Below are 19098 nucleotides of genomic sequence, written 5' to 3' on the forward strand. Positions count from 1 at the left end.
TATGGTTTTAAAAAGATGATGGTTAATTTGTCTCACTTAACTTAAATTCGAATTATTATTTTGCACTCTCGGCAACGGCCATATCACGCTGAAAACACCGGTTCTCGTCCGATCATCGAAGTTAAGCAGCGTCGAGCGCAGTCAGTACTTGGAAACTTTGCGTGCCGTTGGCTTTTTCACTTTTATTTCCTCGTTTAAATTCCATGAGATATGAAAAAAGCAAACATATCTTCTTTTTATTATTGATTTATAAAGATGAAGGTTAATTAAATTCGAATTATTAAATAGCACTCTCGGCAACGGCCATATCACGCTGAAAACGCCGGTTCTCGTCCGATCACCGAAGTTAAGCTGCGTCGAGCGCAGTCAGTACTTGGGAGGGAGACCACTTAGGAACACTGCGTGCCGTTGGCTTTTTCACTTTTTTTTCCTCTTTTAAATTCCTATAGATATGAAAAAAGCCAACATATTTTCTTTTTGTTATTGTTTTAAAGAGATGAAGGTTAATTTGTCTCACTTAATTTAAATTCGAATTATTAAATAGCACTCTCGGCAACGGCCATATCACGCTGAAAACACCGGTTCTCGTCCGATCACCGAAGTTAAGCAGCGTCGAGCGCAGTCAGTACTTGGGAGGGAGACCACTTAAGAACACTGCGTGCCGTTGGCTTTTTCACTTTTTTTCCTCTTTTAAATTCCAATAGATATGAAAAAAGCAAACATATTTTCTTTTTGTTATTGTTTTAAAAAGATGATGGTTAATTTGTCTCACTTAATTTAAATTCGAATTATTATCTATCACTCTCGGCAACGGCCATATCACGCTGAAAACACCGGTTCTCGTCCGATCACCGAAGTTAAGAAGCGTCGAGCGCAGTCAGTACTTGGGAGGGAGACCACTTAGGAACACTGCGTGCCGTTGGCTTTTTCACTTTTTTTTCCTCTTTTAAATTCCTATAGATATGAAAAAAGCCAACATATTTTCTTTTTGTTATTGTTTTAAAAAGATGAAGGTTAATTTGTCTCACTTAATTTAAATTCGAATTATTAAATAGCACTCTCGGCAACGGCCATATCACGCTGAAAACACCGGTTCTCGTCCGATCACCGCAGTTAAGCAGCGTCGAGCGCAGTCAGTACTTGGGAGGGAGACCACTTAGGAACACTGCGTGCCGTTGGCTTTTTCACTTTTTATTCCTCTTTTAAATTCCAATAGATATGAAAAAAGCCAACATATTTTCTTTTTGTTATTGTTTTAAAAAGATGGTTAATTTGTCTCACTTAATTTAAATTCGAATTATTAAACAGCACTCTCGGCAACGGCGATATCACGCTGAAAACACCGGTTCTCGTCCGATCACCGAAGTTAAGCAGCGTCGAGCGCAGTCAGTACTTGGGAGGGAGACCACTTAGGAACACTGCGTGCCGTTGGCTTTTTCACTTTTTTTTTCCTCTTTTAAATTCCTATAGATATGAAAAAAGCAAACATATTTTCTTTTTGTTATTGTTTTAAAAAGATGAAGGTCAATTTGTCTCACTTAATTTAAATTCGAATTATTATCAAGCACTCTCGGCAACGGCCATATCACGCTGAAAACACCGGTTCTCGTCGGATCACCGAAGTTAAGCAGCGTCGAGCGCAGTCAGTACTTGGGAGGGAGACCACTTAGGAACACTGCGTGCCGTTGGCTTTTACACTTTTTTTTCCTCTTTTAAATTCCAATAGATATGAAAAAAGCCAACATATTTTCTTTTTGTTATTGTTTTAAAAAGATGAAGGTTAATTTGTCTCACTTAATTTAAATTCGAATTATTAAATAGCACTCTCGGCAACGGCCATATCACGCTGAAAACACCGGTTCTCGTCCGATCACCGAAGTTAAGCAGCGTTGAGCGCAGTCAGTACTTGGGAGGGAGAACACTTAGGAACACTGCGTGCCGTTGGCTTTTTCACTTTTTTTTCCTCTTTTAAATTCCAATAGATATGAAAAAAGCAAACATATTTTCTTTTTGTTATTGTTTTAAAAAGATGATGGTTAATTTGTCTCACTTAATTTAAATTCGAATTATTATCTAGCACTCTCGGCAACGGCCATATCACGCTGAAAACACCGGTTCTCGTCCGATCACCGAAGTTAAGAAGCGTCGAGCGCAGTCAGTACTTGGGAGGGAGACCACTTAGGAACACTGCGTGCCGTTGGCTTTTTCACTTTTTTTTCCTTTTTTAAATTCCAATAGATATGAAAAAAGCAAACATATTTTCTTTTTGTTATTGTTTTAAAAAGATGAAGGTTAATTTGTCTCACTTAATTTAAATTCGAATTATTATCTAGCACTCTCGGCAACGGCCATATCACGCTGAAAACACCGGTTCTCGTCCGATCACCGAAGTTAAGCAGCGTCGAGCGCAGTCAGTACTAGGGAGGGAGACCACTTAGGAACACTGCGTGCCGTTGGCTTTTTCACTTTTTTTTCCTCTTTTAAATTCCTATAGATATGAAAAAAGCAAACATATTTTCTTTTTGTTATTGTTTTAAAAAGATGAAGGTCAATTTGTCTCACTTAATTTAAATTCGAATTATTATCTAGCACTCTCGGCAACGGCCATATCACGCTGAAAACACCGGTTCTCGTCCGATCACCGAAGTTAAGCAGCGTCGAGCGCAGTCAGTACTTGGGAGGGAGACAACTTAGGAACACTGCGTGCCGTTGGCTTTTTCACTTTTTTTTCCTCTTTTAAATTCCAATAGATATGAAAAAAGCAAACATATTTTCTTTTTGTTATTGTTTTAAAAAGATGATGGTTAATTTTTCTCACTTAATTTAAATTCGAATTATTATTTTGCACTCTCGGCAACGGCCATATCACGCTGAAAACACCGGTTCTCGTCCGATCACCGAAGTTAAGCAGCGTCGAGCGCAGTCAGTACTTGGAAACTTTGCGTGCCGTTGGCTTTTTCACTTTTATTTCCTCTTTTAAATTCCATGAGATATGAAAAAAGCAAACATATCTTCTTTTTATTATTGATTTATAAAGATGAAGGTTAATTAAATTCGAATTATTAAATAGCACTCTCGGCAACGGCCATATCACGCTGAACACGCCGGTTCTCGTCCGATCACCGAAGTTAAGCTGCGTCGAGCGCAGTCAGTACTTGGGAGGGAGACCACTTAGGAACACTGCGTGCCGTTGGGTTTTTCACTTTTTTTTCCTCTTTTAAATTCCTATAGATATGAAAAAAGCCAACATATTTTCTTTTTGTTATTGTTTTAAAAAGATGAAGGTTAATTTGTCTCACTTAATTTAAATTCGAATTATTAAATAGCACTCTCGGCAACGGCCATATCACGCTGAAAACACCGGTTCTCGTCCGATCACCGCAGTTAAGCAGCGTCGAGCGCAGTCAGTACTTGGGAGGGAGACCACTTAGGAACACTGCGTGCCGTTGGCTTTTTCACTTTTTTTTCCTCTTTTAAATTCCAATAGATATGAAAAAAGCCTACATATTTTCTTTTTGTTATTGTTTTAAAAAGATGAAGGTTAATTTGTCTCACTTAATTTAAATTCGAATTATTAAATAGCACTCTCGGCAACGGCCATATCACGCTGAAAACACCGGTTCTCGTCCGATCACCGAAGTTAAGCAGCGTCGAGCGCAGTCAGTACTTGGGAGGGAGACCACTTAGGAACACTGCGTGCCGTTCGCTTTTTCACTTTTTTTTCCTCTTTTAAATTCCAATAGATATGAAAAAAGCCAACATATTTTCTTTTTGTTATTGATTTAAAAAGATGAAGGTTAATTTGTCTCACTTAATTTAAATTCGAATTATTAAATAGCACTCTCGGCAACGGCCATATCACGCTGAAAACACCGGTTCTCGTCCGATCACCGAAGTTAAGCAGCGTTGAGCGCAGTCAGTACTTGGGAGGGAGAACACTTAGGAACACTGCGTGCCGTTGGCTTTTTCACTTTTTTTTCCTCTTTTAAATTCCAATAGATATGAAAAAAGCAAACATATTTTCTTTTTGTTATTGTTTTAAAAAGATGATGGTTAATTTGTCTCACTTAATTTAAATTCGAATTATTATCTAGCACTCTCGGCAACGGCCATATCACGCTGAAAACACCGGTTCTCGTCCGATCACCGAAGTTAAGCAGCGTCGAGCGCAGTCAGTACTTGGGAGGGAGACCACTTAGGAACACTGCGTGCCGTTGGCTTTTTCACTTTTTTTTCCTTTTTTAAATTCCAATAGATATGAAAAAAGCAAACATATTTTCTTTTTGTTATTGTTTTAAAAAGATGAAGGTTAATTTGTCTCACTTAATTTAAATTCGAATTATTATCTAGCACTCTCGGCAACGGCCATATCACGCTGAAAACACCGGTTCTCGTCCGATCACCGAAGTTAAGCAGCGTCGAGCGCAGTCAGTACTAGGGAGGGAGACCACTTAGGAACACTGCGTGCCGTTGGCTTTTTCACTTTTTTTTCCTCTTTTAAATTCCTATAGATATGAAAAAAGCAAACATATTTTCTTTTTGTTATTGTTTTAAAAAGATGAAGGTCAATTTGTCTCACTTAATTTAAATTCGAATTATTATCTAGCACTCTCGGCAACGGCCATATCACGCTGAAAACACCGGTTCTCGTCCGATCACCGAAGTTAAGCAGCGTCGAGCGCAGTCAGTACTTGGGAGGGAGACAACTTAGGAACACTGCGTGCCGTTGGCTTTTTCACTTTTTTTTCCTCTTTTAAATTCCAATAGATATGAAAAAAGCAAACATATTTTCTTTTTGTTATTGTTTTAAAAAGATGATGGTTAATTTGTCTCACTTAATTTAAATTCGAATTATTATTTTGCACTCTCGGCAACGGCCATATCACGCTGAAAACACCGGTTCTCGTCCGATCACCGAAGTTAAGCAGCGTCGAGCGCAGTCAGTACTTGGAAACTTTGCGTGCCGTTGGCTTTTTCACTTTTATTTCCTCTTTTAAATTCCATGAGATATGAAAAAAGCAAACATATCTTCTTTTTATTATTGATTTATAAAGATGAAGGTTAATTAAATTCGAATTATTAAATAGCACTCTCGGCAACGGCCATATCACGCTGAACACGCCGGTTCTCGTCCGATCACCGAAGTTAAGCTGCGTCGAGCGCAGTCAGTACTTGGGAGGGAGACCACTTAGGAACACTGCGTGCCGTTGGGTTTTTCACTTTTTTTTCCTCTTTTAAATTCCTATAGATATGAAAAAAGCCAACATATTTTCTTTTTGTTATTGTTTTAAAAAGATGAAGGTTAATTTGTCTCACTTAATTTAAATTCGAATTATTAAATAGCACTCTCGGCAACGGCCATATCACGCTGAAAACACCGGTTCTCGTCCGATCACCGAAGTTAAGCAGCGTCGAGCGCAGTCAGTACTTGGGAGGGAGACCACTTAAGAACACTGCGTGCCGTTGGCTTTTTCACTTTTTTTTCCTCTTTTAAATTCCAATAGATATGAAAAAAGCAAACATATTTTCTTTTTGTTATTGTTTTAAAAAGATGATGGTTAATTTGTCTCACTTAATTTAAATTCGAATTATTATCTAGCACTCTCGGCAACGGCCATATCACGCTGAAAACACCGGTTCTCGTCCGATCACCGAAGTTAAGAAGCGTCGAGCGCAGTCAGTACTTGGGAGGGAAACCACCTAGGAACACTGCGTGCCGTTGGCTTTTTCACTTTTTTTTCCTCTTTTAAATTCCAATAGATATGAAAAAAGCAAACATATTTTCTTTTTGTTATTGTTTTAAAAAGATGATGGTTAATTTGTCTCACTTAATTTAAATTCGAATTCTTATCTTGCACTCTCGGCAACGGCCATATCACGCTGAAAACACCGGTTCTCGTCCGATCACCGAAGTTAAGCAGCATCGAGCGCAGTCAGTACTTGGGAGGGAGACCACTTAGGAACACTGCGTGCCGTTGGCTTTTTCACTTTTTTTTCCTCTTTTAAATTCCAATAGATATGAAAAAAGCAAACATATTTTCTTTTTGTTATTGTTTTAAAAAGATGATGGTTAATTTGTCTCACTTAACTTAAATTCGAATTGTTATCTAGCACTCTCGGCAACGGCCATATCACGCTGAAAACACCGGTTCTCGTCCGATCACCGAAGTTCAGAAGCGTCGAGCGCAGTCAGTACTTGGGAGGGAGACCACTTAGGAACACTGCGTGCCGTTGGCTTTTTCACTTTTTTTTCCTCTTTTAAATTCCTATAGATATGAAAAAAGCAAACATATTTTCTTTTTGTTATTGTTTTAAAAAGATGATGGTTAATTTGTCTCACTTAATTTAAATTCGAATTCTTATCTTGCACTCTCGGCAACGGCCATATCACGCTGAAAACACCGGTTCTCGTCCGATCACCGAAGTTAAGCAGCATCGAGCGCAGTCAGTACTTGGGAGGGAGACCACTTAGGAACACTGCGTGCCGTTGGCTTTTTCACTTTTTTTTCCTCTTTTAAATTCCAATAGATATGAAAAAAGCAAACATATTTTCTTTTTGTTATTGTTTTAAAAAGATGATGGTTAATTTGTCTCACTTAATTTAAATTCGAATTATTATCTAGCACTCTCGGCAACGGCCATATCACGCTGAAAACACCGGTTCTCGTCCGATCACCGAAGTTAAGAAGCGTCGAGCGCAGTCAGTACTTGGGAGGGAAACCACCTAGGAACACTGCGTGCCGTTGGCTTTTTCACTTTTTTTTCCTCTTTTAAATTCCAATAGATATGAAAAAAGCAAACATATTTTCTTTTTGTTATTGTTTTAAAAAGATGATGGTTAATTTGTCTCACTTAATTTAAATTCGAATTCTTATCTTGCACTCTCGGCAACGGCCATATCACGCTGAAAACACCGGTTCTCGTCCGATCACCGAAGTTAAGCAGCATCGAGCGCAGTCAGTACTTGGGAGGGAGACCACTTAGGAACACTGCGTGCCGTTGGCTTTTTCACTTTTTTTTCCTCTTTTAAATTCCAATAGATATGAAAAAAGCAAACATATTTTCTTTTTGTTATTGTTTTAAAAAGATGATGGTTAATTTGTCTCACTTAACTTAAATTCGAATTGTTATCTAGCACTCTCGGCAACGGCCATATCACGCTGAAAACACCGGTTCTCGTCCGATCACCGAAGTTCAGAAGCGTCGAGCGCAGTCAGTACTTGGGAGGGAGACCACTTAGGAACACTGCGTGCCGTTGGCTTTTTCACTTTTTTTTCCTCTTTTAAATTCCTATAGATATGAAAAAAGCAAACATATTTTCTTTTTGTTATTGTTTTAAAAAGATGGTCAATTTGTCTCACTTAATTTAAATCCGAATTATTATCTAGCACTCTCGGCAACGGCCATATCACGCTGAAAACACCGGTTCTCGTCGGATCACCGAAGTTAAGCAGCGTCGAGCGCAGTCAGTACTTGGGAGGGAGACCACTTAGGAACACTGCGTGCCGTTCGCTTTTTCACTTTTTTTTCCTCTTTTAAATTCCAATAGATATGAAAAAAGCCAACATATTTTCTTTTTGTTATTGTTTTAAAAAGATGAAGGTTAATTTGTCTCACTTAATTTAAATTCGAATTATTAAATAGCACTCTCGGCAACGGCCATATCACGCTGAAAACACCGGTTCTCGTCCGATCACCGAAGTTAAGCAGCGTTGAGCGCAGTCAGTACTTGGGAGGGAGAACACTTAGGAACACTGCGTGCCGTTGGCTTTTTCACTTTTTTTTCCTCTTTTAAATTCCAATAGATATGAAAAAAGCAAACATATTTTCTTTTTGTTATTGTTTTAAAAAGATGATGGTTAATTTGTCTCACTTAATTTAAATTCGAATTATTATCTAGCACTCTCGGCAACGGCCATATCACGCTGAAAACACCGGTTCTCGTCCGATCACCGAAGTTAAGAAGCGTCGAGCGCAGTCAGAACTTGGGAGGGAGACCACTTAGGAACACTGCGTGCCGTTGGCTTTTTCACTTTTTTTTCCTTTTTTAAATTCCAATAGATATGAAAAAAGCAAACATATTTTCTTTTTGTTATTGTTTTAAAAAGATGAAGGTTAATTTGTCTCACTTAATTTAAATTCGAATTATTATCTAGCACTCTCGGCAACGGCCATATCACGCTGAAAACACCGGTTCTCGTCCGATCACCGAAGTTAAGCAGCGTCGAGCGCAGTCAGTACTTGGGAGGGAGACCACTTAGGAACACTGCGTGCCGTTGGCTTTTTCACTTTTTTTTCCTCTTTTAAATTCCTATAGATATGAAAAAAGCAAACATATTTTCTTTTTGTTATTGTTTTAAAAAGATGAAGGTCAATTTGTCTCACTTAATTTAAATTCGAATTATTATCTAGCACTCTCGGCAACGGCCATATCACGCTGAAAACACCGGTTCTCGTCCGATCACCGAAGTTAAGCAGCGTCGAGCGCAGTCAGTACTTGGGAGGGAGACCACTTAGGAACACTGCGTGCCGTTGGCTTTTTCACTTTTTTTTCCTCTTTTAAATTCCTATAGATATGAAAAAAGCCAACATATTTTCTTTTTGTTATTGTTTTAAAAAGATGAAGGTTAATTTGTCTCACTTAATTTAAATTCGAATTATTAAATAGCACTCTCGGCAACGGCCATATCACGCTGAAAACACCGGTTCTCGTCCGATCACCGAAGTTAAGCAGCGTCGAGCGCAGTCAGTACTTGGGAGGGAGACCACTTAAGAACACTGCGTGCCGTTGGCTTTTTCACTTTTTTTTCCTCTTTTAAATTCCAATAGATATGAAAAAAGCAAACATATTTTCTTTTTGTTATTGTTTTAAAAAGATGATGGTTAATTTGTCTCACTTAATTTAAATTCGAATTATTATCTATCACTCTCGGCAACGGCCATATCACGCTGAAAACACCGGTTCTCGTCCGATCACCGAAGTTAAGAAGCGTCGAGCGCAGTCAGTACTTGGGAGGGAAACCACCTAGGAACACTGCGTGCCGTTGGCTTTTTCACTTTTTTTTCCTCTTTTAAATTCCAATAGATATGAAAAAAGCAAACATATTTTCTTTTTGTTATTGTTTTAAAAAGATGATGGTTAATTTGTCTCACTTAATTTAAATTCGAATTCTTATCTTGCACTCTCGGCAACGGCCATATCACGCTGAAAACACCGGTTCTCGTCCGATCACCGAAGTTAAGCAGCGTTGAGCGCAGTCAGTACTTGGAAACTTTGCGTGCCGCTGGCATTTTCACTTTTATTTCCTCTTTTAAATTCCATCAGATATGAAAAAAGCAAACATATCTTCTTTTTCTTATTGATTTATAAAGATGAAGGTTAATTAAATTCAAATTATTAAATAGCACTCTCGGCAACGGCCATATCACGCTGAAAACACCGGTTCTCGTCCGATCACCGAAGTTAAGCAGCGTCGAGCGCAGTCAGTACTTGGGAGGGAGACCACTTAGGAACACTGCGTGCCGTTGGCTTTTTCACTTTTTTTTCCTCTTTTAAATTCCTATAGATATGAAAAAAGCAAACATATTTTCTTTTGTTATTGTTTTAAAAAGATGAAGGTTAATTTGTCTCACTTAATTTAAATTCGAATTATTAAATAGCACTCTCGGCAACGGCCATTTCACGCTGAAAACACCGGTTCTCGTCCGATCACCGAAGTTAAGCAGCGTCGAGCGCAGTCAGTACTTGGGAGGGAGACCACTTAGGAACACTGCGTGCCGTTGGCTTTTTCACTTTTTTTTCCTCTTTTAAATTCCAATAGATATGAAAAAAGCAAACATATTTTCTTTTTGTTATTGTTTTAAAAAGATGATGGTTAATTTGTCTCACTTAATTTAAATTCGAATTATTATCTAGCACTCTCGGCAACGGCCATATCACGCTGAAAACACCGGTTCTCGTCCGATCACCGAAGTTAAGCAGCGTCGAGCGCAGTCAGTACTTGGGAGGGAGACCACTTAGGAACACTGCGTGCCGTTGGCTTTTTCACTTTTTTTTCCTCTTTTAAATTCCAATAGATATGAAAAAAGCAAACATATTTTCTTTTTGTTATTGTTTTAAAAAGATGATGGTTAATTTGTCTCACTTAATTTAAATTCGAATTATTATCTAACACTCTCGGCAACGGCCATATCACGCTGAAAACACCGGTTCTCGTCCGATCACCGAAGTTATGCAGTGTCGAGCGCAGTCAGTACTTGGGAGGGAGACCACTTAGGAACACTGCGTGCCGTTGGCTTTTTCACTTTTTTTTCCTCTTTTAAATTCCTATAGATATGAAAAAAGCAAACATATTTTCTTTTTGTTATTGTTTTAAAAAGATGAAGGTCAATTTGTCTCACTTAATTTAAATTCGAATTATTATCTAGCACTCTCGGCAACGGCCATATCACGCTGAAAACACCGGTTCTCGTCCGTTCACCGAAGTTAAGCAGCGTCGAGCGCAGTCAGTACTTGGGAGGGAGACAACTTAGGAACACTGCGTGCCGTTGGCTTTTTCACTTTTTTTTCCTCTTTTAAATTCCAATAGATATGAAAAAAGCAAACATATTTTCTTTTTGTTATTGTTTTAAAAAGATGATGGTTAATTTGTCTCACTTAATTTAAATTCGAATTATTATTTTGCACTCTCGGCAACGGCCATATCAAGCTGAAAACACCGGTTCTCGTCCGATCACCGAAGTTAAGCAGCGTCGAGCGCAGTCAGTACTTGGAAACTTTGCGTGCCGTTGGCTTTTTCACTTTTATTTCCTCGTTTAAATTCCATGAGATATGAAAAAAGCAAACATATCTTCTTTTTATTATTGATTTATAAAGATGAAGGTTAATTAAATTCGAATTATTAAATAGCACTCTCGGCAACGGCCATATCACGCTGAAAACGCCGGTTCTCGTCCGATCACCGAAGTTAAGCTGCGTCGAGCGCAGTCAGTACTTGGGAGGGAGACCACTTAGGAACACTGCGTGCCGTTGGCTTTTTCACTTTTTTTTCCTCTTTTAAATTCCTATAGATATGAAAAAAGCCAACATATTTTCTTTTTGTTATTGTTTTAAAAAGATGAAGGTTAATTTGTCTCACTTAATTTAAATTCGAATTATTATCTAACACTCTCGGCAACGGCCATATCACGCTGAAAACACCGGTTCTCGTCCGATCACCGAAGTTATGCAGTGTCGAGCGCAGTCAGTCCTTGGGAGGGAGACCACTTAGGAACACTGCGTGCCGTTGGCTTTTTCACTTTTTTTTCCTCTTTTAAATTCCTATAGATATGAAAAAAGCAAACATATTTTCTTTTTGTTATTGTTTTAAAAAGATGAAGGTCAATTTGTCTCACTTAATTTAAATTCGAATTATTATCTAGCACTCTCGGCAACGGCCATATCACGCTGAAAACACCGGTTCTCGTCCGATCACCGAAGTTAAGCAGCGTCGAGCGCAGTCAGTACTTGGGAGGGAGACAACTTAGGAACACTGCGTGCCGTTGGCTTTTTCACTTTTTTTTCCTCTTTTAAATTCCAATAGATATGAAAAAAGCAAACATATTTTCTTTTTGTTATTGTTTTAAAAAGATGATGGTTAGTTTGTCTCACTTAATTTAAATTCGAATTATTATTTTGCACTCTCGGCAACGGCCATATCACGCTGAAAACACCGGTTCTCGTCCGATCACCGAAGTTAAGCAGCGTCGAGCGCAGTCAGTACTTGGAAACTTTGCGTGCCGTTGGCTTTTTCACTTTTATTTCCTCGTTTAAGTTCCATGAGATATGAAAAAAGCAAACATATCTTCTTTTTATTATTGATTTATAAAGATGAAGGTTAATTAAATTCGAATTATTAAATAGCACTCTCGGCAACGGCCATATCACGCTGAAAACGCCGGTTCTCGTCCGATCATCGAAGTTAAGCTGCGTCGAGCGCAGTCAGTACTTGGGAGGGAGACCACTTAGGAACACTGCGTGCCGTTGGCTTTTTCACTTTTTTTTCCTCTTTTAAATTCCTATAGATATGAAAAAAGCCAACATATTTTCTTTTTGTTATTGTTTTAAAAAGATGAAGGTTAATTTGTCTCACTTAATTTAAATTCGAATTATTAAATAGCACTCTCGGCAACGGCCATATCACGCTGAAAACACCGGTTCTCGTCCGATCACCGAAGTTAAACAGCGTCGAGCGCAGTCAGTACTTGGGAGGGAGACCACTTAAGAACACTGCGTGCCGTTGGCTTTTTCACTTTTTTTTCCTCTTTTAAATTCCAATAGATATGAAAAAAGCAAACATATTTTCTTTTTGTTATTGTTTTAAAAAGATGATGGTTAATTTGTCTCACTTAATTTAAATTCGAATTATTATCTAGCACTCTCGGCAACGGCCATATCACGCTGAAAACACCGGTTCTCGTCCGATCACCGAAGTTAAGAAGCGTCGAGCGCAGTAGGTACTTGGGAGGGAAACCACCTAGGAACACTGCGTGCCGTTGGCTTTTTCACTTTTTTTTCCTCTTTTAAATTCCAATAGATATGAAAAAAGCAAACATATTTTCTTTTTGTTATTGTTTTAAAAAAAATGAAGGTTAATTAAATTCGAATTATTAAATAGCACTCTCGGCAACGGCCATATCACGCTGAAAACGCCGGTTCTCGTCCGATCACCGAAGTTAAGCTGCGTCGAGCGCAGTCAGTACTTGGGAGGGAGACCACTTAGGAACACTGCGTGCCGTTGGCTTTTTCACTTTTTTTTCCTCTTTTAAATTCCTATAGATATGAAAAAAGCCAACATATTTTCTTTTTGTTATTGTTTTAAAAAGATGAAGGTTAATTTGTCTCACTTAATTTAAATTCGAATTATTAAATAGCACTCTCGGCAACGGCCATATCACGCTGAAAACACCGGTTCTCGTCCGATCACCGAAGTTAAGCAGCGTCGAGCGCAGTCAGTACTTGGGAGGGAGACCACTTAAGAACACTGCGTGCCGTTGGCTTTTTCACTTTTTTTTCCTCTTTTAAATTCCAATAGATATGAAAAAAGCAAACATATTTTCTTTTTGTTATTGTTTTAAAAAGATGATGGTTAATTTGTCTCACTTAATTTAAATTCGAATTATTATCTAGCACTCTCGGCAACGGCCATATCACGCTGAAAACACCGGTTCTCGTCCGATCACCGAAGTTAAGAAGCGTCGAGCGCAGTCAGTACTTGGGAGGGAAACCGCCTAGGAACACTGCGTGCCGTTGGCTTTTTCACTTTTTTTTCCTCTTTTAAATTCCAATAGATATGAAAAAAGCAAACATATTTTCTTTTTGTTATTGTTTTAAAAAAAATGAAGGTTAATTAAATTCGAATTATTATCTAGCACTCTCGGCAACGGCCATATCACGCTGAAAACGCCGGTTCTCGTCCGATCACCGAAGTTAAGCTGCGTCGAGCGCAGTCAGTACTTGGGAGGGAGACCACTTAGGAACACTGCGTGCCGTTGGCTTTTTCACTTTTTTTTCCTCTTTTAAATTCCTATAGATATGAAAAAAGCCAACATATTTTCTTTTTGTTATTGTTTTAAAAAGATGAAGGTTAATTTGTCTCACTTAATTTAAATTCGAATTATTATCTAACACTCTCGGCAACGGCCATATTACGCTGAAAACACCGGTTCTCGTCCGATCACCGAAGTTATGCAGTGTCGAGCGCAGTCAGTACTTGGGAGAGAGACCACTTAGGAACACTGCGTGCCGTTGGCTTTTTCACTTTTTTTTCCTCTTTTAAATTCCTATAGATATGAAAAAAGCAAACATATTTTCTTTTTGTTATTGTTTTAAAAAGATGAAGGTCAATTTGTCTCACTTAATTTAAATTCGAATTATTATCTAGCACTCTCGGCAACGGCCATATCACGCTGAAAACACCGGTTCTCGTCCGATCACCGAAGTTAAGCAGCGTCGAGCGCAGTCAGTACTTGGGAGGGAGACAACTTAGGAACACTGCGTGCCGTTGGCTTTTTCACTTTTTTTTCCTCTTTTAAATTCCAATAGATATGAAAAAAGCAAACATATTTTCTTTTTGTTATTGTTTTAAAAAGATGATGGTTAATTTGTCTCACTTAATTTAAATTCGAATTATTATTTTGCACTCTCGGCAACGGCCATATCACGCTGAAAACACCGGTTCTCGTCCGATCACCGAAGTTAAGCAGCGTCGAGCGCAGTCAGTACTTGGAAACTTTGCGTGCCGTTGGCTTTTTCACTTTTATTTCCTCGTTTAAATTCCATGAGATATGAAAAAAGCAAACATATCTTCTTTTTATTATTGATTTATAAAGATGAAGGTTAATTAAATTCGAATTATTAAATAGCACTCTCGGCAACGGCCATATCACGCTGAAAACACCGGTTCTCGTCCGATCACCGAAGTTATGCAGTGTCGAGCGCAGTCAGTACTTGGGAGGGAGACCACTTAGGAACACTGCGTGCCGTTGGCTTTTTCACTTTTTTTTCCTCTTTTAAATTCCTATAGATATGAAAAAAGCAAACATATTTTCTTTTTGTTATTGTTTTAAAAAGATGAAGGTCAATTTGTCTCACTTAATTTAAATTCGAATTATTATCTAGCACTCTCGGCAACGGCCATATCACGCTGAAAACACCGGTTCTCGTCCGATCACCGAAGTTAAGCAGCGTCGAGCGCAGTCAGTACTTGGGAGGGAGACAACTTAGGAACACTGCGTGCCGTTGGCTTTTTCACTTTTTTTTCCTCTTTTAAATTCCAATAGATATGAAAAAAGCAAACATATTTTCTTTTTGTTATTGTTTTAAAAAGATGATGGTTAATTTGTCTCACTTAATTTAAATTCGAATTATTATTTTGCACTCTCGGCAGCGGCCATATCACGCTGAAAACACCGGTTCTCGTCCGATCACCGAAGTTAAGCAGCGTCGAGCGCAGTCAGTACTTGGAAACTTTGCGTGCCGTTGGCTTTTTCACTTTTATTTCCTCGTTTAAATTCCATGAGATATGAAAAAAGCAAACATATCTTCTTTTTATTATTGATTTATAAAGATGAAGGTTAATTAAATTCGAATTATTAAATAGCACTCTCGGCAACGGCCATATCACGCTGAAAACACCGGTTCTCGTCCGATCACCGAAGTTAAGCAGCGTCGAGCGCAGTCAGTACTTGGAAACTTTGCGTGCCGCTGGCATTTTCACTTTTATTTCCTCTTTTAAATTCCATCAGATATGAAAAAAGCAAACATATCTTCTTTTTCTTATTGATTTATAAAGATGAAGGTTAATTAAATTCAAATTATTAAATAGCACTCTCGGCAACGGCCATATCACGCTGAAAACACCGGTTCTCGTCCGATCACCGAAGTTAAGCAGCGTCCAGCGCAGTCAGTACTTGGGAGGGAGACCACTTAGGAACACTGCGTGCCGTTGGCTTTTTCACTTTTTTTTCCTCTTTTAAATTCCTATAGATATGAAAAAAGCAAACATATTTTCTTTTGTTATTGTTTTAAAAAGATGAAGGTTAATTTGTCTCACTTAATTTAAATTCGAATTATTAAATAGCACTCTCGGCAACGGCCATATCACGCTGAAAACACCGGTTCTCGTCCGATCACCGAAGTTAAGCAGCGTCGAGCGCAGTCAGTACTTGGGAGGGAGACCACTTAGGAACACTGCGTGCCGTTGGCTTTTTCACTTTTTTTTCCTCTTTTAAATTCCAATAGATATGAAAAAAGCAAACATATTTTCTTTTTGTTATTGTTTTAATAAGATGATGGTTAATTTGTCTCACTTAATTTAAATTCGAATTATTATCTAGCACTCTCGGCAACGGCCATATCACGCTGAATACACCGGTTCTCGTCCGATCACCGAAGTTAAGCAGCGTCGAGCGCAGTCAGTACTTGGGAGGGAGACCACTTAGGAACACTGCGTGCCGTTGGCTTTTTCACTTTTTTTTCTCTTTTAAATTCCAATAGATATGAAAAAAGCAAACATATTTTCTTTTTGTTATTGTTTTAAAAAGATGATGGTTAATTTGTCTCACTTAATTTAAATTCGAATTATTATCTAACACTCTCGGCAACGGCCATATCACGCTGAAAACACCGGTTCTCGTCCGATCACCGAAGTTAAGCTGCGTCGAGCGCAGTCAGTACTTGGGAGGGAGACCACTTAGGAACACTGCGTGCCGTTGGCTTTTTCACTTTTTTTTCCTCTTTTAAATTCCTATAGATATGAAAAAAGCCAACATATTTTCTTTTTGTTATTGTTTTAAAAAGATGAAGGTTAATTTGTCTCACTTAATTTAAATTCGAATTATTAAATAGCACTCTCGGCAACGGCCATATCACGCTGAAAACGCCGGTTCTCGTCCGATCACCGAAGTTAAGCTGCGTCGAGCGCAGTCAGTACTTGGGAGGGAGACCACTTAGGAACACTGCGTGCCGTTGGCTTTTTCACTTTTTTTTCCTCTTTTAAATTCCTATAGATATGAAAAAAGCCAACATATTTTCTTTTTGTTATTGTTTTAAAAAGATGAAGGTTAATTTGTCTCACTTAATTTAAATTCGAATTATTAAATAGCACTCTCGGCAACGGCCATATCACGCTGAAAACACCGGTTCTCGTCCGATCACCGAAGTTAAGAAGCGTCGAGCGCAGTCAGTACTTGGGAGGGAAACCACCTAGGAACACTGCGTGCCGTTGGCTTTTTCACTTTTTTTTCCTCTTTTAAATTCCAATAGATATGAAAAAAGCAAACATATTTTCTTTTTGTTATTGTTTTAAAAAGATGATGGTTAATTTGTCTCACTTAATTTAAATTCGAATTCTTATCTTGCACTCTCGGCAACGGCCATATCACGCTGAAAACACCGGTTCTCGTCCGATCACCGAAGTTAAGCAGCGTCGAGCGCAGTCAGTACTTGGAAACTTTGCGTGCCGCTGGCATTTTCACTTTTATTTCCTCTTTTAAATTCCATCAGATATGAAAAAAGCAAACATATCTTCTTTTTCTTATTGATTTATAAAGATGAAGGTTAATTAAATTCAAATTATTAAATAGCACTCTCGGCAACGGCCATATCACGCTGAAAACACCGGTTCTCGTCCGATCACCGAAGTTAAGCAGCGTCCAGCGCAGTCAGTACTTGGGAGGGAGACCACTTAGGAACACTGCGTGCCGTTGGCTTTTTCACTTTTTTTTCCTCTTTTAAATTCCTATAGATATGAAAAAAGCAAACATATTTTCTTTTGTTATTGTTTTAAAAAGATGAAGGTTAATTTGTCTCACTTAATTTAAATTCGAATTATTAAATAGCACTCTCGGCAACGGCCATATCACGCTGAAAACACCGGTTCTCGTCCGATCACCGAAGTTAAGCAGCGTCGAGCGCAGTCAGTACTTGGGAGGGAGACCACTTAGGAACACTGCGTGCCGTTGGCTTTTTCACTTTTTTTTCCTCTTTTAAATTCCAATAGATATGAAAAAAGCAAACATATTTTCTTTTTGTTATTGTTTTAATAAGATGATGGTTAATTTGTCTCACTTAATTTAAATTCGAATTATTATCTAGCACTCTCGGCAACGGCCATATCACGCTGAATACACCGGTTCTCGTCCGATCACCGAAGTTAAGCAGCGTCGAGCGCAGTCAGTACTTGGGAGGGAGACCACTTAGGAACACTGCGTGCCGTTGGCTTTTTCACTTTTTTTTCTCTTTTAAATTCCAATAGATATGAAAAAAGCAAACATATTTTCTTTTTGTTATTGTTTTAAAAAGATGATGGTTAATTTGTCTCACTTAATTTAAATTCGAATTATTATCTAACACTCTCGGCAACGGCCATATCACGCTGAAAACACCGGTTCTCGTCCGATCACCGAAGTTAAGAAGCGTCGAGCGCAGTCAGTACTTGGGAGGGAGACCACTTAGGAACACTGCGTGCCGTTAGCTTTTTCACTTTTTTTTCCTCTTTTAAATTCCAATAGATATGAAAAAAGCAAACATATTTTCTTTTTGTTATTGTTTTAAAAAGATGATGGTTCATATGTCTCACTTAATTTAAATTCGAATTATTATCTAGCACTCTCGGCAACGGCCACATCACGCTGAAAACACCGGTTCTCGTCCGATCACCGAAGTTAAGAAGCGTCGAGCGCAGTCAGTACTTGGGAGGGAGAGCACTTAGGAACACTGCGTGCCGTTGGCTTTTTCACTTTTTTTTCCTCTTTTAAATTCCAATAGATATGAAGAAAGCAAACATATTTTCTTTTTGTTATTGTTTTAAAAAGATGATGGTTAATTTGTCTCACTTAATTTAAATTCGAATTATTATCTAGCACTCTCGGCAACGGCCATATCACGCTGAAAACACCGGTTCTCGTCCGATCACCGAAGTTAAGCAGCGACGAGCGCAGTCAGTACTTGTAAACTTTGCGTGCCGTTGGCTTTTTCACTTTTATTTCCTCTTTTAAATTCCATGAGATATGAAAAAAGCAAACAAATCTTCTTTTTCTTATTGATTTATAAAGATGAAGGTTAATTAAATTCGAATTATTAAATAGCACTCTCGGCAACAGCCATATCACGCTGAAAACACCGGTTCTCGTCCGATCACCGAAGTCAAGCAGCGTCGAGCGCAGTCAGTACTTGGGAGGGAGACCACTTAGGAACACTGCGTGCCGTTGGCTTTTTCATTTTTTTTTCCTCTTTTAAATTCCTATAGATATGAAAAAAGCAAACATATTTTCTTTTTGTTATTGTTTTAAGAAGATGATGGTTAATTTGTCTCACTTAATTTAAATTCGAATTCTTATCTTGCACTCTCGGCAACGGCCATATCACGCTGAAAACACCGGTTCTCGTCCGATCACCGAAGTTAAGCAGCGTCGAGCGCAGTCAGTACTTGGAAACTTTGCGTGCCGCTGGCATTTTCACTTTTATTTCCTCTTTTAAATTCCATCAGATATGAAAAAAGCAAACATATCTTCTTTTTCTTATTGATTTATAAAGATGAAGGTTAATTAAATTCAAAT

At 38.4% G+C, this 19098-nt stretch overlaps 36 non-coding genes and 40 pseudogenes across 36 annotated transcripts; all 76 read left to right on the forward strand.

Annotated features, from left to right (window-relative positions):
- Window positions 1-70: 70 nt before the first annotated feature.
- LOC149671683 (5S ribosomal RNA) lies at window positions 71-173 on the forward strand (annotated as a pseudogene).
- Window positions 174-295: 122 nt separating this feature from the next.
- LOC149671684 (5S ribosomal RNA) lies at window positions 296-414 on the forward strand. The gene has a single exon (XR_016367775.1). It is a non-coding gene; the product is annotated as a 5S ribosomal RNA (ribosomal RNA).
- Window positions 415-551: 137 nt separating this feature from the next.
- LOC149671685 (5S ribosomal RNA) lies at window positions 552-670 on the forward strand. Its single transcript, XR_016367464.1, has one exon. It is a non-coding gene; the product is annotated as a 5S ribosomal RNA (ribosomal RNA).
- Window positions 671-806: 136 nt separating this feature from the next.
- Window positions 807-925, forward strand: LOC149671686 (5S ribosomal RNA). Its single transcript, XR_016367207.1, has one exon. It is a non-coding gene; the product is annotated as a 5S ribosomal RNA (ribosomal RNA).
- Window positions 926-1062: 137 nt separating this feature from the next.
- On the forward strand, window positions 1063-1181 carry LOC149671687 (5S ribosomal RNA). The gene has a single exon (XR_016367506.1). It is a non-coding gene; the product is annotated as a 5S ribosomal RNA (ribosomal RNA).
- A 134-nt stretch (window positions 1182-1315) lies between these two features.
- Window positions 1316-1434, forward strand: LOC149671688 (5S ribosomal RNA). Its single transcript, XR_016367581.1, has one exon. It is a non-coding gene; the product is annotated as a 5S ribosomal RNA (ribosomal RNA).
- A 138-nt stretch (window positions 1435-1572) lies between these two features.
- Window positions 1573-1691, forward strand: LOC149671689 (5S ribosomal RNA). The gene has a single exon (XR_016367660.1). It is a non-coding gene; the product is annotated as a 5S ribosomal RNA (ribosomal RNA).
- Window positions 1692-1828: 137 nt separating this feature from the next.
- On the forward strand, window positions 1829-1947 carry LOC149671690 (5S ribosomal RNA). The gene has a single exon (XR_016367298.1). It is a non-coding gene; the product is annotated as a 5S ribosomal RNA (ribosomal RNA).
- A 137-nt stretch (window positions 1948-2084) lies between these two features.
- On the forward strand, window positions 2085-2203 carry LOC149671691 (5S ribosomal RNA). Its single transcript, XR_016367208.1, has one exon. It is a non-coding gene; the product is annotated as a 5S ribosomal RNA (ribosomal RNA).
- Window positions 2204-2340: 137 nt separating this feature from the next.
- Window positions 2341-2459, forward strand: LOC149671692 (5S ribosomal RNA). Its single transcript, XR_016367512.1, has one exon. It is a non-coding gene; the product is annotated as a 5S ribosomal RNA (ribosomal RNA).
- A 137-nt stretch (window positions 2460-2596) lies between these two features.
- LOC149671693 (5S ribosomal RNA) lies at window positions 2597-2715 on the forward strand (annotated as a pseudogene).
- Window positions 2716-2852: 137 nt separating this feature from the next.
- Window positions 2853-2955, forward strand: LOC149671694 (5S ribosomal RNA; annotated as a pseudogene).
- Window positions 2956-3077: 122 nt separating this feature from the next.
- On the forward strand, window positions 3078-3196 carry LOC149671695 (5S ribosomal RNA; annotated as a pseudogene).
- A 137-nt stretch (window positions 3197-3333) lies between these two features.
- LOC149671696 (5S ribosomal RNA) lies at window positions 3334-3452 on the forward strand. The gene has a single exon (XR_016367507.1). It is a non-coding gene; the product is annotated as a 5S ribosomal RNA (ribosomal RNA).
- A 137-nt stretch (window positions 3453-3589) lies between these two features.
- On the forward strand, window positions 3590-3708 carry LOC149671697 (5S ribosomal RNA). Its single transcript, XR_016367752.1, has one exon. It is a non-coding gene; the product is annotated as a 5S ribosomal RNA (ribosomal RNA).
- Window positions 3709-3845: 137 nt separating this feature from the next.
- Window positions 3846-3964, forward strand: LOC149671698 (5S ribosomal RNA). The gene has a single exon (XR_016367299.1). It is a non-coding gene; the product is annotated as a 5S ribosomal RNA (ribosomal RNA).
- Window positions 3965-4101: 137 nt separating this feature from the next.
- LOC149671699 (5S ribosomal RNA) lies at window positions 4102-4220 on the forward strand. The gene has a single exon (XR_016367377.1). It is a non-coding gene; the product is annotated as a 5S ribosomal RNA (ribosomal RNA).
- A 137-nt stretch (window positions 4221-4357) lies between these two features.
- LOC149671700 (5S ribosomal RNA) lies at window positions 4358-4476 on the forward strand. Its single transcript, XR_016367523.1, has one exon. It is a non-coding gene; the product is annotated as a 5S ribosomal RNA (ribosomal RNA).
- A 137-nt stretch (window positions 4477-4613) lies between these two features.
- On the forward strand, window positions 4614-4732 carry LOC149671701 (5S ribosomal RNA; annotated as a pseudogene).
- A 137-nt stretch (window positions 4733-4869) lies between these two features.
- On the forward strand, window positions 4870-4972 carry LOC149671702 (5S ribosomal RNA; annotated as a pseudogene).
- Window positions 4973-5094: 122 nt separating this feature from the next.
- Window positions 5095-5213, forward strand: LOC149671703 (5S ribosomal RNA; annotated as a pseudogene).
- A 137-nt stretch (window positions 5214-5350) lies between these two features.
- On the forward strand, window positions 5351-5469 carry LOC149671704 (5S ribosomal RNA). The gene has a single exon (XR_016367466.1). It is a non-coding gene; the product is annotated as a 5S ribosomal RNA (ribosomal RNA).
- Window positions 5470-5606: 137 nt separating this feature from the next.
- Window positions 5607-5725, forward strand: LOC149671705 (5S ribosomal RNA; annotated as a pseudogene).
- Window positions 5726-5862: 137 nt separating this feature from the next.
- Window positions 5863-5981, forward strand: LOC149671706 (5S ribosomal RNA). Its single transcript, XR_016367687.1, has one exon. It is a non-coding gene; the product is annotated as a 5S ribosomal RNA (ribosomal RNA).
- A 137-nt stretch (window positions 5982-6118) lies between these two features.
- LOC149671707 (5S ribosomal RNA) lies at window positions 6119-6237 on the forward strand (annotated as a pseudogene).
- Window positions 6238-6374: 137 nt separating this feature from the next.
- Window positions 6375-6493, forward strand: LOC149671708 (5S ribosomal RNA). The gene has a single exon (XR_016367688.1). It is a non-coding gene; the product is annotated as a 5S ribosomal RNA (ribosomal RNA).
- Window positions 6494-6630: 137 nt separating this feature from the next.
- On the forward strand, window positions 6631-6749 carry LOC149671709 (5S ribosomal RNA; annotated as a pseudogene).
- A 137-nt stretch (window positions 6750-6886) lies between these two features.
- LOC149671710 (5S ribosomal RNA) lies at window positions 6887-7005 on the forward strand. Its single transcript, XR_016367689.1, has one exon. It is a non-coding gene; the product is annotated as a 5S ribosomal RNA (ribosomal RNA).
- A 137-nt stretch (window positions 7006-7142) lies between these two features.
- Window positions 7143-7261, forward strand: LOC149671711 (5S ribosomal RNA; annotated as a pseudogene).
- A 134-nt stretch (window positions 7262-7395) lies between these two features.
- LOC149671712 (5S ribosomal RNA) lies at window positions 7396-7514 on the forward strand (annotated as a pseudogene).
- A 137-nt stretch (window positions 7515-7651) lies between these two features.
- On the forward strand, window positions 7652-7770 carry LOC149671713 (5S ribosomal RNA). Its single transcript, XR_016367300.1, has one exon. It is a non-coding gene; the product is annotated as a 5S ribosomal RNA (ribosomal RNA).
- Window positions 7771-7907: 137 nt separating this feature from the next.
- Window positions 7908-8026, forward strand: LOC149671714 (5S ribosomal RNA; annotated as a pseudogene).
- A 137-nt stretch (window positions 8027-8163) lies between these two features.
- LOC149671715 (5S ribosomal RNA) lies at window positions 8164-8282 on the forward strand. The gene has a single exon (XR_016367378.1). It is a non-coding gene; the product is annotated as a 5S ribosomal RNA (ribosomal RNA).
- Window positions 8283-8419: 137 nt separating this feature from the next.
- On the forward strand, window positions 8420-8538 carry LOC149671716 (5S ribosomal RNA). Its single transcript, XR_016367379.1, has one exon. It is a non-coding gene; the product is annotated as a 5S ribosomal RNA (ribosomal RNA).
- A 137-nt stretch (window positions 8539-8675) lies between these two features.
- Window positions 8676-8794, forward strand: LOC149671717 (5S ribosomal RNA). The gene has a single exon (XR_016367469.1). It is a non-coding gene; the product is annotated as a 5S ribosomal RNA (ribosomal RNA).
- A 137-nt stretch (window positions 8795-8931) lies between these two features.
- Window positions 8932-9050, forward strand: LOC149671718 (5S ribosomal RNA; annotated as a pseudogene).
- A 137-nt stretch (window positions 9051-9187) lies between these two features.
- Window positions 9188-9290, forward strand: LOC149671719 (5S ribosomal RNA; annotated as a pseudogene).
- Window positions 9291-9412: 122 nt separating this feature from the next.
- LOC149671720 (5S ribosomal RNA) lies at window positions 9413-9531 on the forward strand. Its single transcript, XR_016367380.1, has one exon. It is a non-coding gene; the product is annotated as a 5S ribosomal RNA (ribosomal RNA).
- A 136-nt stretch (window positions 9532-9667) lies between these two features.
- LOC149671721 (5S ribosomal RNA) lies at window positions 9668-9786 on the forward strand. Its single transcript, XR_016367598.1, has one exon. It is a non-coding gene; the product is annotated as a 5S ribosomal RNA (ribosomal RNA).
- A 137-nt stretch (window positions 9787-9923) lies between these two features.
- Window positions 9924-10042, forward strand: LOC149671722 (5S ribosomal RNA). Its single transcript, XR_016367381.1, has one exon. It is a non-coding gene; the product is annotated as a 5S ribosomal RNA (ribosomal RNA).
- Window positions 10043-10179: 137 nt separating this feature from the next.
- LOC149671723 (5S ribosomal RNA) lies at window positions 10180-10298 on the forward strand (annotated as a pseudogene).
- A 137-nt stretch (window positions 10299-10435) lies between these two features.
- On the forward strand, window positions 10436-10554 carry LOC149671724 (5S ribosomal RNA; annotated as a pseudogene).
- Window positions 10555-10691: 137 nt separating this feature from the next.
- Window positions 10692-10794, forward strand: LOC149671725 (5S ribosomal RNA; annotated as a pseudogene).
- A 122-nt stretch (window positions 10795-10916) lies between these two features.
- Window positions 10917-11035, forward strand: LOC149671726 (5S ribosomal RNA). Its single transcript, XR_016367776.1, has one exon. It is a non-coding gene; the product is annotated as a 5S ribosomal RNA (ribosomal RNA).
- A 137-nt stretch (window positions 11036-11172) lies between these two features.
- On the forward strand, window positions 11173-11291 carry LOC149671727 (5S ribosomal RNA; annotated as a pseudogene).
- A 137-nt stretch (window positions 11292-11428) lies between these two features.
- Window positions 11429-11547, forward strand: LOC149671728 (5S ribosomal RNA; annotated as a pseudogene).
- Window positions 11548-11684: 137 nt separating this feature from the next.
- On the forward strand, window positions 11685-11787 carry LOC149671729 (5S ribosomal RNA; annotated as a pseudogene).
- Window positions 11788-11909: 122 nt separating this feature from the next.
- Window positions 11910-12028, forward strand: LOC149671730 (5S ribosomal RNA; annotated as a pseudogene).
- A 137-nt stretch (window positions 12029-12165) lies between these two features.
- Window positions 12166-12284, forward strand: LOC149671731 (5S ribosomal RNA). Its single transcript, XR_016367533.1, has one exon. It is a non-coding gene; the product is annotated as a 5S ribosomal RNA (ribosomal RNA).
- Window positions 12285-12421: 137 nt separating this feature from the next.
- Window positions 12422-12540, forward strand: LOC149671732 (5S ribosomal RNA; annotated as a pseudogene).
- Window positions 12541-12663: 123 nt separating this feature from the next.
- Window positions 12664-12782, forward strand: LOC149671733 (5S ribosomal RNA). The gene has a single exon (XR_016367777.1). It is a non-coding gene; the product is annotated as a 5S ribosomal RNA (ribosomal RNA).
- Window positions 12783-12919: 137 nt separating this feature from the next.
- Window positions 12920-13038, forward strand: LOC149671734 (5S ribosomal RNA). The gene has a single exon (XR_016367470.1). It is a non-coding gene; the product is annotated as a 5S ribosomal RNA (ribosomal RNA).
- Window positions 13039-13175: 137 nt separating this feature from the next.
- LOC149671735 (5S ribosomal RNA) lies at window positions 13176-13294 on the forward strand (annotated as a pseudogene).
- A 123-nt stretch (window positions 13295-13417) lies between these two features.
- LOC149671736 (5S ribosomal RNA) lies at window positions 13418-13536 on the forward strand. The gene has a single exon (XR_016367779.1). It is a non-coding gene; the product is annotated as a 5S ribosomal RNA (ribosomal RNA).
- Window positions 13537-13673: 137 nt separating this feature from the next.
- Window positions 13674-13792, forward strand: LOC149671737 (5S ribosomal RNA; annotated as a pseudogene).
- A 137-nt stretch (window positions 13793-13929) lies between these two features.
- On the forward strand, window positions 13930-14048 carry LOC149671738 (5S ribosomal RNA; annotated as a pseudogene).
- Window positions 14049-14185: 137 nt separating this feature from the next.
- LOC149671739 (5S ribosomal RNA) lies at window positions 14186-14288 on the forward strand (annotated as a pseudogene).
- Window positions 14289-14410: 122 nt separating this feature from the next.
- Window positions 14411-14529, forward strand: LOC149671740 (5S ribosomal RNA; annotated as a pseudogene).
- A 137-nt stretch (window positions 14530-14666) lies between these two features.
- Window positions 14667-14785, forward strand: LOC149671741 (5S ribosomal RNA; annotated as a pseudogene).
- Window positions 14786-14922: 137 nt separating this feature from the next.
- On the forward strand, window positions 14923-15025 carry LOC149671742 (5S ribosomal RNA; annotated as a pseudogene).
- A 122-nt stretch (window positions 15026-15147) lies between these two features.
- LOC149671743 (5S ribosomal RNA) lies at window positions 15148-15250 on the forward strand (annotated as a pseudogene).
- A 122-nt stretch (window positions 15251-15372) lies between these two features.
- On the forward strand, window positions 15373-15491 carry LOC149671744 (5S ribosomal RNA; annotated as a pseudogene).
- A 136-nt stretch (window positions 15492-15627) lies between these two features.
- LOC149671745 (5S ribosomal RNA) lies at window positions 15628-15746 on the forward strand. Its single transcript, XR_016367382.1, has one exon. It is a non-coding gene; the product is annotated as a 5S ribosomal RNA (ribosomal RNA).
- Window positions 15747-15883: 137 nt separating this feature from the next.
- Window positions 15884-16002, forward strand: LOC149671746 (5S ribosomal RNA). The gene has a single exon (XR_016367476.1). It is a non-coding gene; the product is annotated as a 5S ribosomal RNA (ribosomal RNA).
- Window positions 16003-16138: 136 nt separating this feature from the next.
- On the forward strand, window positions 16139-16257 carry LOC149671747 (5S ribosomal RNA). The gene has a single exon (XR_016367604.1). It is a non-coding gene; the product is annotated as a 5S ribosomal RNA (ribosomal RNA).
- A 137-nt stretch (window positions 16258-16394) lies between these two features.
- LOC149671748 (5S ribosomal RNA) lies at window positions 16395-16513 on the forward strand. Its single transcript, XR_016367781.1, has one exon. It is a non-coding gene; the product is annotated as a 5S ribosomal RNA (ribosomal RNA).
- A 137-nt stretch (window positions 16514-16650) lies between these two features.
- On the forward strand, window positions 16651-16769 carry LOC149671749 (5S ribosomal RNA; annotated as a pseudogene).
- A 137-nt stretch (window positions 16770-16906) lies between these two features.
- On the forward strand, window positions 16907-17009 carry LOC149671750 (5S ribosomal RNA; annotated as a pseudogene).
- Window positions 17010-17131: 122 nt separating this feature from the next.
- Window positions 17132-17250, forward strand: LOC149671751 (5S ribosomal RNA; annotated as a pseudogene).
- A 136-nt stretch (window positions 17251-17386) lies between these two features.
- LOC149671752 (5S ribosomal RNA) lies at window positions 17387-17505 on the forward strand. Its single transcript, XR_016367384.1, has one exon. It is a non-coding gene; the product is annotated as a 5S ribosomal RNA (ribosomal RNA).
- A 137-nt stretch (window positions 17506-17642) lies between these two features.
- Window positions 17643-17761, forward strand: LOC149671753 (5S ribosomal RNA). The gene has a single exon (XR_016367477.1). It is a non-coding gene; the product is annotated as a 5S ribosomal RNA (ribosomal RNA).
- A 136-nt stretch (window positions 17762-17897) lies between these two features.
- On the forward strand, window positions 17898-18016 carry LOC149671754 (5S ribosomal RNA; annotated as a pseudogene).
- Window positions 18017-18153: 137 nt separating this feature from the next.
- Window positions 18154-18272, forward strand: LOC149671755 (5S ribosomal RNA; annotated as a pseudogene).
- Window positions 18273-18409: 137 nt separating this feature from the next.
- On the forward strand, window positions 18410-18512 carry LOC149671756 (5S ribosomal RNA; annotated as a pseudogene).
- A 122-nt stretch (window positions 18513-18634) lies between these two features.
- On the forward strand, window positions 18635-18753 carry LOC149671757 (5S ribosomal RNA; annotated as a pseudogene).
- A 137-nt stretch (window positions 18754-18890) lies between these two features.
- Window positions 18891-18993, forward strand: LOC149671758 (5S ribosomal RNA; annotated as a pseudogene).
- Window positions 18994-19098: the final 105 nt, after the last annotated feature.

Source organism: Phalangium opilio, unplaced genomic scaffold (genome assembly GCF_054372755.1).
Source record: "Phalangium opilio isolate 3A_F unplaced genomic scaffold, DU_Popi_V2 ptg000054l_1, whole genome shotgun sequence".
Classification (NCBI taxonomy): domain Eukaryota; kingdom Metazoa; phylum Arthropoda; class Arachnida; order Opiliones; family Phalangiidae; genus Phalangium; species Phalangium opilio.